This window comes from Salvia hispanica, chromosome 3 (assembly GCF_029641045.1).
Source record: "Salvia hispanica isolate PSC_SH4W2 chromosome 3, Shi_PSC_v1, whole genome shotgun sequence".
Taxonomy (NCBI): Eukaryota; Viridiplantae; Streptophyta; class Magnoliopsida; order Lamiales; family Lamiaceae; genus Salvia; species Salvia hispanica.
In genome coordinates, this window is record NC_142694.1 from 41996788 (window position 1) to 42008530 (window position 11743).

Genomic DNA, 11743 nt, shown 5'->3' on the forward strand with positions numbered 1-11743 from the left:
CATATTTACCACTTTTTCCAGCAAGAAATGGAGCTAGTCTTGGTAATTCTGGTCTTTTCCACCCTATGCTTTACCATATCCCCAATTCGTGCAAGTTCCATGTCGAAGCCCGGTCGTCCAGAAAAGTGTGGAAATGTCACTGTTCCCTATCCTTTTGGAAATGGTTCCGAATGCAGTGCAAACTCCTCATTCGATATTATTCGCAAAAATTTAACAGCAAACTCCTCAAGAATGGTGCCATTTTTGAGCAGGTTAAACTTGGAAGTAGTGAACGTTTCTCTCTACGGTGTGGTTAACGTGAATTTGTCTGTATCACTCATTCATAGTCTCAGCACACTACAACACATTAGTTGTACTAGGCTGCAAGACTGCACATGATAATGAAACCCGAGGAGGATGCTTAGGTATGTGTTTCAGCCAAAAATCAGTTCCAAGACTAGTCCAAGAGTTTGAGTTTACTTACCAAAGTATTCTTGCCAGCAATTGCAGTTTCTGTGAGTATGTTTTTCCTGTTGACAAGAAATGGTTGCAGGATTACAAAAGGCATAAAGGCCTTGTGGATGATCTGTCGAGTCCATTTGATCGTGAATTTGGATTTGTGCCGTTGGTACTTGAGTGGGAACTTGGTAATCAAAGATCTCTCTACAATGTCTATTGCTCATATAGGTGAATGTATACTTGAAGAAATAGGCATATTGCAAGAATGAATGGTGGCGAAAACTGCTTCACTCTCGAAGCCCGGTTGCCTAGGCAAATGTGCATAATCATAAATACTACCCCTAATAATCAGTTACACCAAGTATGACTTTTAACTATACATAACCAGTTAATCACAACACAAATATGTTAATTAGTGCATCATCCATATTATTCACACCATCGTAACAACTCGAATCCTGTTTTCATGAAAACGCATATGCAATACCACAAAAATATAGGCATTTAGATATTACACCAAACATGACTTTATTTTCAAAGGCAAAATAACACAAACATGTTGTATACTAATGTTGCAATAACCGAACAAAGAAAATCGGCATCAAAAGTATATTCACACAGAAAAAAAAGATTAAAAATACCCACGATACTAAATCAGTCATTTTTTCCTCCAAAACCAAACATTCCATAGTAAATACCCACGTATGAAAGAGCTGCATAATCCATGGTAAATTAGAAACTAACATTTGGTAATTTCGATTATAGCAGATTATCATGTCACAATGGCATCAGTTTGTTCCGGAAAGTTGGACACAAGATGTCCGGCAATCTCTTTTGCTTCATTTTGTGTGGTTTCCTCAATCTCCTTAACTGTAAATTGTAGCGATCAGACTTAGTAGCAATGACAACCTTTATAATCGATGGACCAATCTTGATCAGTTCCAACAGCATCACCCGTCCATTTCAACCACCTTGAGATTACTATGCACGAATTTCACAGCATTGGCAGCACTTATAACAGGCAACAGCAACTTAATGTCTCTCTGTCATGATGACGAGCAGTAGATTTACTCACTTGGGTTTGAAGAAGGAGAATTATTTTTTCAAAAGAAAATAACAAACTAGACTATAGTGATATTGTAAAGATAAAATCGATATGGAATACCATAAATGGAGCGTACTCCACCTGTGACAAAAATGAAATCAACACACAAAGATTAGACATCATCCATATCAATAATTATACACTCAAGATGGGAATATAACATAAAGAGATCATTCAAATGATGATGATTATGGGTTTCTCAATCAAGTTTAAGACTTATTGATTCTTTAACTAGTTTTGTGTTATAATACCTACAGCATGCTGAAGAACAGTCATTGACCATCAAGATGTCTATTGCACCACAACATCAACGAGACCAATGTGATTTAGAGAAATATGAGAAAAGACTACGATAGAATGAAAACTACCAAGATGACACAGCGTAACAAATTACGAAAAATATAATGTAGCATAAAAATAGACAAAAGCAAGTCAGGGTCATGATAAAGAAACAAAAACCACATCAGACACTTTAATTTTTACAGAATAAGCAAAGCAAATCATACACAAAATCAATAATTCAAGAAAGAAACTACAGATTTAATTTACCTCAATTGTGAACTTGCTTAGTTGTGGAGATGCCTTGATCAACGATGTGAAGAACAGAAGGTAACGTTTAGCGCCAGTATGAAGTTGTACTTTCAACTGTTTGAGGGAGCATAATGGGGGCAAATCGGGAGAAGCAACAATTGGTCTCCGGTATCCCTGAGAGGGAAAAAAAGTTACGTAGCCAGAAAAATGGCAATCCTTACATATGAACAACTTTAATTGGAATATATGAACAAGAATAAGGATATGAATTTTTACTCTAATCCGCGAGCGAAAATCCAATACGAGCTTTTCCAGCTGAGATGAATAGCTTGAGTGGTGCTTGGGTTCTAGAACAAAGGAAGCACAGATAGCACCACCAATAGTTAACTCACGAAGATTCGGAACACTCCTCAAACTAACAATGTCCTCCTCTCCCCTAAATGTCAATGAGACAAGACTCGTAGCATATATCACCAACTTAGTCATATAGATGCATTTGCTTATGTACAAAACTCTCAATCTTGGTGGATAATCAACCATAATAATATTTGTGTACCAAGATTTATTATGTGCAACTCCTCAAGACTGGGACACGAGCTTAGGAAGTACTGAACCGACATATCATTGATATGGACATTCATCAATTTAAGGGATCTCAGGTGGTAAAAAGGAGAGCTGAACCCTAGTAAACATGCCTCTAACGCGTAATGATTTGGGAAAATATAAATATGGCGAAAATCAATTTTCAACTCGAACCTTTGAACTTCCTTTTTCACAGCAAACCACACCCAGTTATTAAGTGCAAGATCTAATCGGTGAAAATCTATTCGGTAAAGCTCTTCTTTTCCTTTGCATAAACTAATGACCATGCCCTCAATCGATGGACCTTGATGAAGGTCCACCACAGCATTCACCCATGAACAAAATTCTTCACTTGTCATTATTTCACAAGTGGCAGTATCTCGGGGATGAAATCTCAGAGTTCCATAGACCAACCTCCACAAATATCTCCATCTATGCCCGAGGACACTCATTCTCGCAGCTTCCTTAATGCTAATGCGAGACAGAATCTTAGATCATCACTCAAATTATCAAAACCACCATTTCCACTCAAATTCAGTTTCTCCTGAAATTCCATATTATCAATAGCACCATAGCCACTCGTATTCTATTTTTCCTGAAAATGCACAAGCATTTCCTCAAAAATTATAGGCATTTACATTTTACACCAAACATGACATTTTCTAAAGTAAAATCACTACGCAAATATGCATAAGAGCATCCGCAGCGGTGAAGAGGCGCCTGCTCGTCCGTCCGTGCCGCTGAGCACCGGCTCGTCCGTCCGCTGATGGAGCTCGTTCGTCCGTGCCAGTGGCACGGCGCTGCTCTTAGCTAAGAGCACGTCCGTGCCGCTAAGCAGCACACGTGGCGTCGCCTTATTCGCCAACGGCTATGCCGTTGGCTTATTTAAATTTTTTTTTAAATGCGAAATTAATTAAAAAAAATGTTTTTAAATAAAAAAAATATTTTTCCACTTCCCAAATTAATATATCGGTTTTCTCCCCACTTTTAATTTATTTTTTGAATTTTTTCCCCCAAATTCACATTTTCGTCTATAAATACCTCCACTTCAACAAAAAAAAATAACATTCTCATCTATTTTATTATCATCTACATTCTCTCATCTTTTTTCCTCATACTCTCTCATCTAAATTCCCACCACACTACACAATGTCCGGCTCCAGCGATCACCCCTCCGGCAATCGCGGTTGGAACCACGATTGGTTCGACTCTGAGGCCGGATTTAGTCCGGGAACGCAATTTACGGCCCTCCCCAAACCCAAGGTTCGCAATTTTCGGATGGCTACCGTCCTTACCCGATGCACGACCAAAACGCCTCCAGGTTCAGGTGGGCACCCGAACCCGGATCGGGAGGGAGCCTACTCCTACTTCTATTGCTACTCCTACTCCTCCTGTTCGCGGCACCCGCACCCCGTACACTCCGGGTGAGATGATGGCGATGTTCAAAGCCTACTTTGCAGTCTCCGAAGATCCGGACGTTGGCACGAACCAAACCGGGGATACGTATTGGTGGCGCATCACTCGCCTTTACAATGAAACCCGGTCGGGGGAACCATCCCTCACAATAAGAGTATGGTGCGCAATTGCGTCTACAGATGCAACTTAGCAATCGGTAAGTTCCAAGGGTACTTCCAACAGGAAGAGCGGGAGGCGGGGAGCAGCACGAGCGAGCTCGACATCATCAGTGCTGCCTTGGCGACCTACCAAAGCTTGGAGATGATACCTTCAAGTACCTCGATTGTTGGCAGGAGGGGCGCCGACATCCGAAGTATGGGGGCGGCATAGTAGCATCCTCCTCCGGCTCCTCTAGCAAACGGTCGAGGTCGGTAGTCCTATCCGACGGCGCCTCCGATGATGTGGCTACCTAGCTTGCCGGAACTAACTTGGGTAGCCCCGACGCTGGCCCGAGCAGTTCCTGTCGGCCGCAAGGAAGGAAGAAGGCGACGGCTACCCGTCGTCGCGCCCCGACTCCAGCCGCCCCCGCTCTCGCTCCCGCTCCCTTTGTGTCTCCTCCACCCCCGAACAACTCGTTGTGGACCTTCTTGGGTCAACTCTATTTGAACGATACGTCTAAGATGACTCCGGATCAACTTGCAACACATGAGCAAATGATCCGGGGTCTCAAGAGGCAATTGGGGTTAGAGGACTAGTCTTCCACGTGTGTAATTTTTAATTTGTAGGATTTTAATTATGTATTTTTTTATTTTCTAGGATTTTAATTATGTATTTTTATTTTTTAGTATTTTAATTATGTAATTTTTATTTTTTAGGATTTTAATTATGTAATTTTTATTTTTTAATGTATTTTTATAATGTAGAAATGTTTTTAATAATTGGAGTTTTTAAATTGAATAATAGAATGGTGGGACCCTTGAGCTTGTCCTTAGGGTGTCTCCGGTGGCACCCCTCCCACTAGGACCTCCACTAGCCATTCCCACAAAAACTGTCTGCCACGTCAGCACTAACCCTTCCCATTCCACTGCCACATCACTAGCCCTTCCCACTGCACTAGGACTTCCACTAGCCCTTTCCACAATTAAATTAATTCACAATTAAAATTAAAATTTATGGAATTAAAATTCGACACGAATACGAACGGGAAATACGAATATTTCATTAAAAAAAAACATACATCATTCGGAAAAAAAAAATACATAGTTGGGGGAGCCCTATTTATAGAGTTTTTTAAAAAAAAAAATTTAAAAATTGCGGACGTCCGACCTTCGCCACTGTGGCGGACGTCCGGTCGGATGTCGATGCGAGGGGCGATGCCATCCGACGGGCACTCGGAACGGGCGTGGGCGCCCTTCCCACCCACTACGGCGGACGTCCGGTCGGACGTCGGCGACGTCCTACCGTGACGTCCGCCATTGGAGACACCCTTAGCTAAGAGCACGGATGTGGGTGTTGTGCTCTTAGCTAATGACAAATGACAAGAAGTCAAAATGGGTTCAGGCCCACTTCCATGTTCTTAGTTAAGAACACGGATGAGGATGCTCTAATAATCAGCTACTAACCTTCCTATTTTGGTTCCGCTTCTGTTTTCCAGATATTGACGCTCTTTTCTTCGTAATCTGATGTAACAGTAAACACTCAGAGACAAATATTCGTCCGATTCACGAATCGAGATGGAAATTAAGCATATAGCTGATTGAAATCGACATTCCTAAACATAGATAGAGAACTGGAATTCGCGCCCGCCTCGGTGTCTGCAAAAAGAGTATAATTTGGCGCTTTATTGCTATAATTTTCATTTGGGTTATGAGATTTGGGCTTCGATATTTCGGATCTGGCCCATTTATTTATCAAATGTAAAACAACAAATTTTAAAAATGCCGTTGTTTGATCAATCCATGTCCAATTCACCGAGAACGTGAATAATTCCTTTTTATTCTTAATTTGGTGTGTTTACTTTTGTAAAGAGGCATACAGTTGAGAAGCTTTATGAATTTTTGTGGCACGTAGAGATATTGTGCTTAGTCACTAAGAACGCCGAAGCTAGGATTTTTATGATTGGGCCCAAGTCGATGTAAATAGTGGAAGCTTAAAATCATCAATAATTCAATTTTTACATAAGCATAGAAAGTACTCCTCCGTCCCGGTTAAGATGACACATTTCTTAGCCGGCACGAGATTTTAGGAGTTATTGGTTAAAGTGTTGAATTGGTGAGAGAAAATGTAAGTTAAGGTATTATGTGTTGTGTTTATCAATAAAAACATTTACCTTATTTCTAAGGAAGTGATTTCCAAAGTTTTTGTTGATTATATATATGCACACAATATGAATGAGCGACGAAACGACCAAAGTCTCTAGTTGTCTTTTCTACAACAATCACAATCTGTCAAACAATATTAAGCTGCTAGAGTTCTTAACTTCATAAAACTACCACAAAAGATATGTGAATGTAACCCACATTCACGTTTGTTCTTTTTCACACTTGGCCGGGTGTGTAGTTGTGACACACCTCTCGGTTGAGTAGAAATCTCTGTAATACTTTCTTGTTGGCGACCAGATCAAGGGTGCTGTTGAAACACACCACTCGTTTAAGTGGTCTACTCTGTTTTCGGTCATTTGCTTCGTTTCCTTGTTAATTTGATTATGTAGTGAATTTCAAACGATTCAAAACACCATGATTATACCAACATGGTGATTGCATATTCACCACTCTTTTCAGCAAAGCAATGAAGCTAGCCTTGGTAGTTCTGGTCTTTTCCACCCTATCCTTTGCCATAACCCCAACTCTTGCAATTTCCATGTCGAAACCCGGGTGTCCAGAAACGTGTGGAAATGTCACCATTCCCTATCCGTTTGGAATTGGTTCCGAATGCAGTGCAAACCCCTCATTCGCAGTTATATGCAAATATTCAGCAGGAAACTCCACAAGAATGGTGCCATTCTTGAACAGCATAAACCTGGAAATAGTAAATGTTTCTATCTACGGTGTGGTCATAGTGAATCTGCCCGTGTTTCCAATAAATTGCTCTGAAGGGCGAAGAGAATCTCTACCTGTATCACTCACAGGAAGTCCATTCACAGTCTCAGCACACTACAACACGTTAGTCGTACTAGGCTGCAAGACTGCTGTGTGGCTTCATGATAATGGAAGGGAAGTTGGAGGATGCTTGCCTATGTGTGATGATGCTAATTCCACAGACGTGATCAATGGCGTAAATTGCTGCCAGAAATCAATACCAAGACGAGTCCAAGAGTTTGAGTTTACTTACCAAAGTATTCAAACCAGCAACAGCAGTTTCTGTGGGTATGTATTTCCTGTTGACAAGAAATGGTTGCAAAATGAGGATTACAAAAGGTATAGCGGCCTTGTGGATGACCTGTCGAATCCATCCGATCACGAGTTTGGATTGGTGCCATTGGTACTTGAGTGGGAATATGGTAATGAAAGATCGTTCTACTACCATTTAAATTGCTCATCTCCTTCTGAATATGGATATCAGTCCTTTGATGAAAGTAGTTGCAAGATAAAAAATACCGATCCTTTTGAATACCACACAGACTTGGATTATTCTGAATGTGGGTCATTGTTTGATTATTATCAATATCAGAAGCGATATTTATCTTATTATAACAAATATGAGTACGTATCTTCAACAGCATACTGCGCATGTGGCGAAGGATTTGAAGGAAATCCATATCTAATTGATGGATGTGAATATTCAGATGGGCTTTATAACAACAATGGATCTCAAGATAGCATTATAACGCCATCCATTGTTCTTGGCTGTGTGGTTGGTGGGTTGATTTTGGCCACTGCAGCTTGCAAGTTTGGCAAAGCTATTACAGAGACAGTAAAGGCTAGCCGAAGATACATGTTTTATAAGAGAAATGGAGGCATTTTGTTGGAGCAACAGTTGGCTGCTATTGAGAATGGTATTGAAAAAACCAGATTGTTTAGTTCTGTTGAGTTGGCCAAAGCTACCGATGATTACAATGAGAATCGGGTACTTGGCCGTGGTGGTGAAGGCGTTGTGTATAAAGGGATGTTGGAAGATGGAAGAATCGTGGCAGTGAAGAAGTCGGAGAGGGTGAACCAAGGTGATGTGGTAAACTTTATTAACGAGGTTGTGATTGTATCACAGATCAATCACAGGAATGTGGTCAAGTTGTTGGGGTGTTGTCTCGAAAGTGAAGTTCCTCGTCTTGTGTACGAGTTCGTCCCTAACGGTACTCTTTTCTCTCACATCCATCATCCACATGAGGATTTCCCCTTATTATGGGAAATGAGGGTGAGAATTGCCAAGCAAGTGGCCGGGGCGCTTGCCTACTTGCACTCTTTCGCGTCTGTCCCCATTTTTCACCGCGATATCAAGTCAACCAACATACTCTTGGATGAGAAATATCATGCGAAAATATCAGATTTTGGGACATCAAGATCAATTTCTCTCGATCAAACTCATGTTACCACACGAGTGGTAGGCACGTTCGGGTACTTGGATCCGGAATACTTCCAGTCGAGCCATTTCACTGAAAAGAGCGACGTTTACAGCTTTGGAGTGGTGCTGGTTGAGCTCCTGACGGGGGAGAAAGCTGTATCGGTTGTTAGAGTTGAGGAAGTAAGGGGTCTGGCCATGCATTTCCTGCATTCAATGGAGCAAGATCAGTTATTCGATATTGTTGATGCGAGGGTGCTCAAAGAGGGTAAAAAGGAGGAAATCGAGGCGATGGCTGAAATCGCTAAAAGATGTCTGCATTTGAATGGGAAAGGCAGGCCAACGATGAAGGAAGTTTCGCACCACTTGGAAGGAATCAGAGTAGAGATTCCTGAAAACCAGATACAAAGCAATATCTGTGATCCTATTGAAGATATTGATTCTGATGGCTTCTCTTGCATCTCAGAAATTGTTGAATCTTCGTCGTCGGATGAGTCTTGTGGAATAATACTATGACATGTTGAGCAAGCAACCAATGATTTTCTATATCTTGCAGCTATTTGGATTTTTGGGTGTGTGTGTTTTACTTTTTTGTGTTTTTCATTTCTGAGGAGAAGACAATAAATTTGAACTTACGTGCGTAACAAATTATGTGCAGTATTTATCATTAAAGACAATAATGTTGTTGCCTTATTTCTAAGGATGTGATTTTCAAAGTTTGTGTTAATTATAAACAGTAAGATCGGCAGCCAATAGTAGGATGTGATTTCCAAAGTTTCTCTTCGTGTTTTCTACAACATTCATAATCTGTTAAACAGTATATGCACTAAAAATTTAAATAGTTAGCAGTTAGAATTCTTGAAAGACACTTCATAACACTACCAGAAAAAGGTATGTTAACTACTTATATGCATATTCCCTCTTCTTTCATTCTCTAATCTGAATATGTTTTTGAAATTCTGTTTTTTGAATTTCTGTATTTCATTTCCATAAAAGTATAATATCTATAGGTGTATATATAGGTATACTTGAATACACAGGCATATTGCAAGAAGCGATGGTGTTTCCCTTCATAGCCCGAGTCATTTCATTCGTATTTCTGAGCTCAACAATGGCGGCAGCTGCTTCACTCTCGAAGCCCGGTTGCCAAGAGAAATGTGGCAATCTCACCATTCCGTATCCATTTGGGATAGGCTCTGATTGCAGTGGAAACTCCTCCTTCACACTTAATTGCACAGGAAATCCCTCAAGGGCCTTCTTGAGCAACATTAACTTGGAAGTAGTAAATATTTCCATGTATGGAGTGGTTATAGTGAATCTACCCGTGTCGCCTATGAACTGCTATGAAGGGCAAAGACAGGAAGCTATACCCACATCGCTCACAGAAAGTCCCTTCACAGTCTCAGCACAGTACAACGCGCTGACTGTGCTAGGCTGCAAGAATTCAGTGTGGTTGCGCGCTAATGAAACAACGGCTGGAGGGTGCATGCCTATGTGTGATGCTAATACTACTGATTTCAGTTGCAACGGCCTGAACTGCTGCCAAATCTCAATTCCAAGACGAGCCCAACAGGTAGAGTTCACGTACGAAAGCATTCAAGCTAACAACAGTACCTTTTGCGGGTATGTATTTCCCGTTGACAAGGTTTGGCTGGACAATGAGGATTATACGATGTATAAAGGCGTTGTGAGTGATATGCAGAATCCATTTGATCAAGAATTTCGATCCGTGCCTTTGGTGCTTGAGTGGGAATTCGGAAGTGGAGAAAGTATCTCCAATGGTGATTGCGAATATCCTTCAACATTAGATGGATCTGAATATAATCTTACATCTTCTAGTAGGTTCTGTTTCTGCAACTCTGGATATGAAGGAAATCCATACTTAGTTGAAGGATGTGAAGTTGTTGATGAATGCAGTGATCCATCATTGAATAATTATGATTGCATAAATAGGAACCAAAAAGAGAATCACAAAACAACATTTCCTGTTATCGTTGTTGGGATTTTCCTCGGTGTGCTGATCTTTCTCGCTGCAGCATGGAGGTTCGGGGAAGCTATCATAGAAGCAATCAAGGCTATCAAGGCCAGCCGAAAACATATGTTTTTCAAGAGAAATGGAGGTGTTTTGTTGGAACAACAATTGGCTGCAATTGAGAATGGGATTGAGAAAACCAGACTGTTCAGTTCTGTTGAGTTGGCAAAAGCTACTGATGATTATAATGAGAATCGAGTAGTTGGCCGTGGCGGTGAAGGCGTCGTGTATAAAGGGATACTGGAGGATGGAACAATCGTGGCAGTGAAGAAGTCGGAGAGTGTGAGCCAAGGCGACGACGTGGAAGGCTTCATTAACGAGGTTGTGATTGTATCGCAGATCAATCATAGGAATGTGGTCAAGCTGTTGGGGTGTTGTCTGGAGAGCGAAGTTCCTCGTCTCGTATACGAGTTCGTCCCAAACGGCACTCTTTTCTCTCACATCCATCATCCACTCGAAGATTTCCCTTTATTTTGGGAAATGAGGGTGAGAATTGCCAAAGAAATAGCCGGAGCACTCGCTTACTTACACTCTGCTGCGTCTATTCCCATTTATCACCGAGACATCAAGTCGACAAACATTCTCTTGGATGAGAAAAACCAGGCTAAAATCTCAGATTTTGGAACGTCAAGGTCAGTTTCCATTGATCAAACTCACGTGACCACGCGAGTAGTAGGGACATTCGGGTACTTGGACCCAGAGTATTTCCAGTCGAGCCAGTTCACAGAAAAGAGCGATGTTTACAGTTTTGGAGTGGTGCTGGTAGAGCTTCTGACAGGGGAGAAAGCTGTGTCTGCTGTTAGAGTCGAGGAAGGAAGGGGTCTGGCCATGCACTTCCTTCTTTCGATGGAAGAGAATAATTTGTTTGATATTATTGACGCGAGGGTGCTGAGAGAGGGGAGAAGGGAAGAAATCGAGGCGATGGCAGAGATTGCTCGAAGATGTCTGCATTTGAATGGTAAGAGCAGGCCAACGATGAAGGAAGTTTCACGTCATTTGGATGGAATACAGGTGGAGAAGGATTGTGATGGCTTCTCTTCCATCTCAGAATCCATTGATTTGGACAAGATCTTCATCGAAAGCTAAATTGGCGTTGTCTGATCAAACTACTTCCGATTCACAGAGAAGGTAAAGAATCCTTTTTTTTTGTTCTTGATTTGGTGTGT

The 11743-nt window shown here is 41.2% G+C and overlaps 2 pseudogenes; both read left to right on the forward strand.

Moving 5' to 3' along the window:
* The first annotated feature begins 39 nt into the window (after positions 1 to 39).
* On the forward strand, positions 40 to 9061 carry LOC125210053 (wall-associated receptor kinase-like 1 pseudogene; annotated as a pseudogene).
* A 529-nt stretch (positions 9062 to 9590) lies between these two features.
* LOC125210054 (wall-associated receptor kinase-like 2 pseudogene) lies at positions 9591 to 11701 on the forward strand (annotated as a pseudogene).
* The last annotated feature ends 42 nt before the right edge of the window (positions 11702 to 11743 follow it).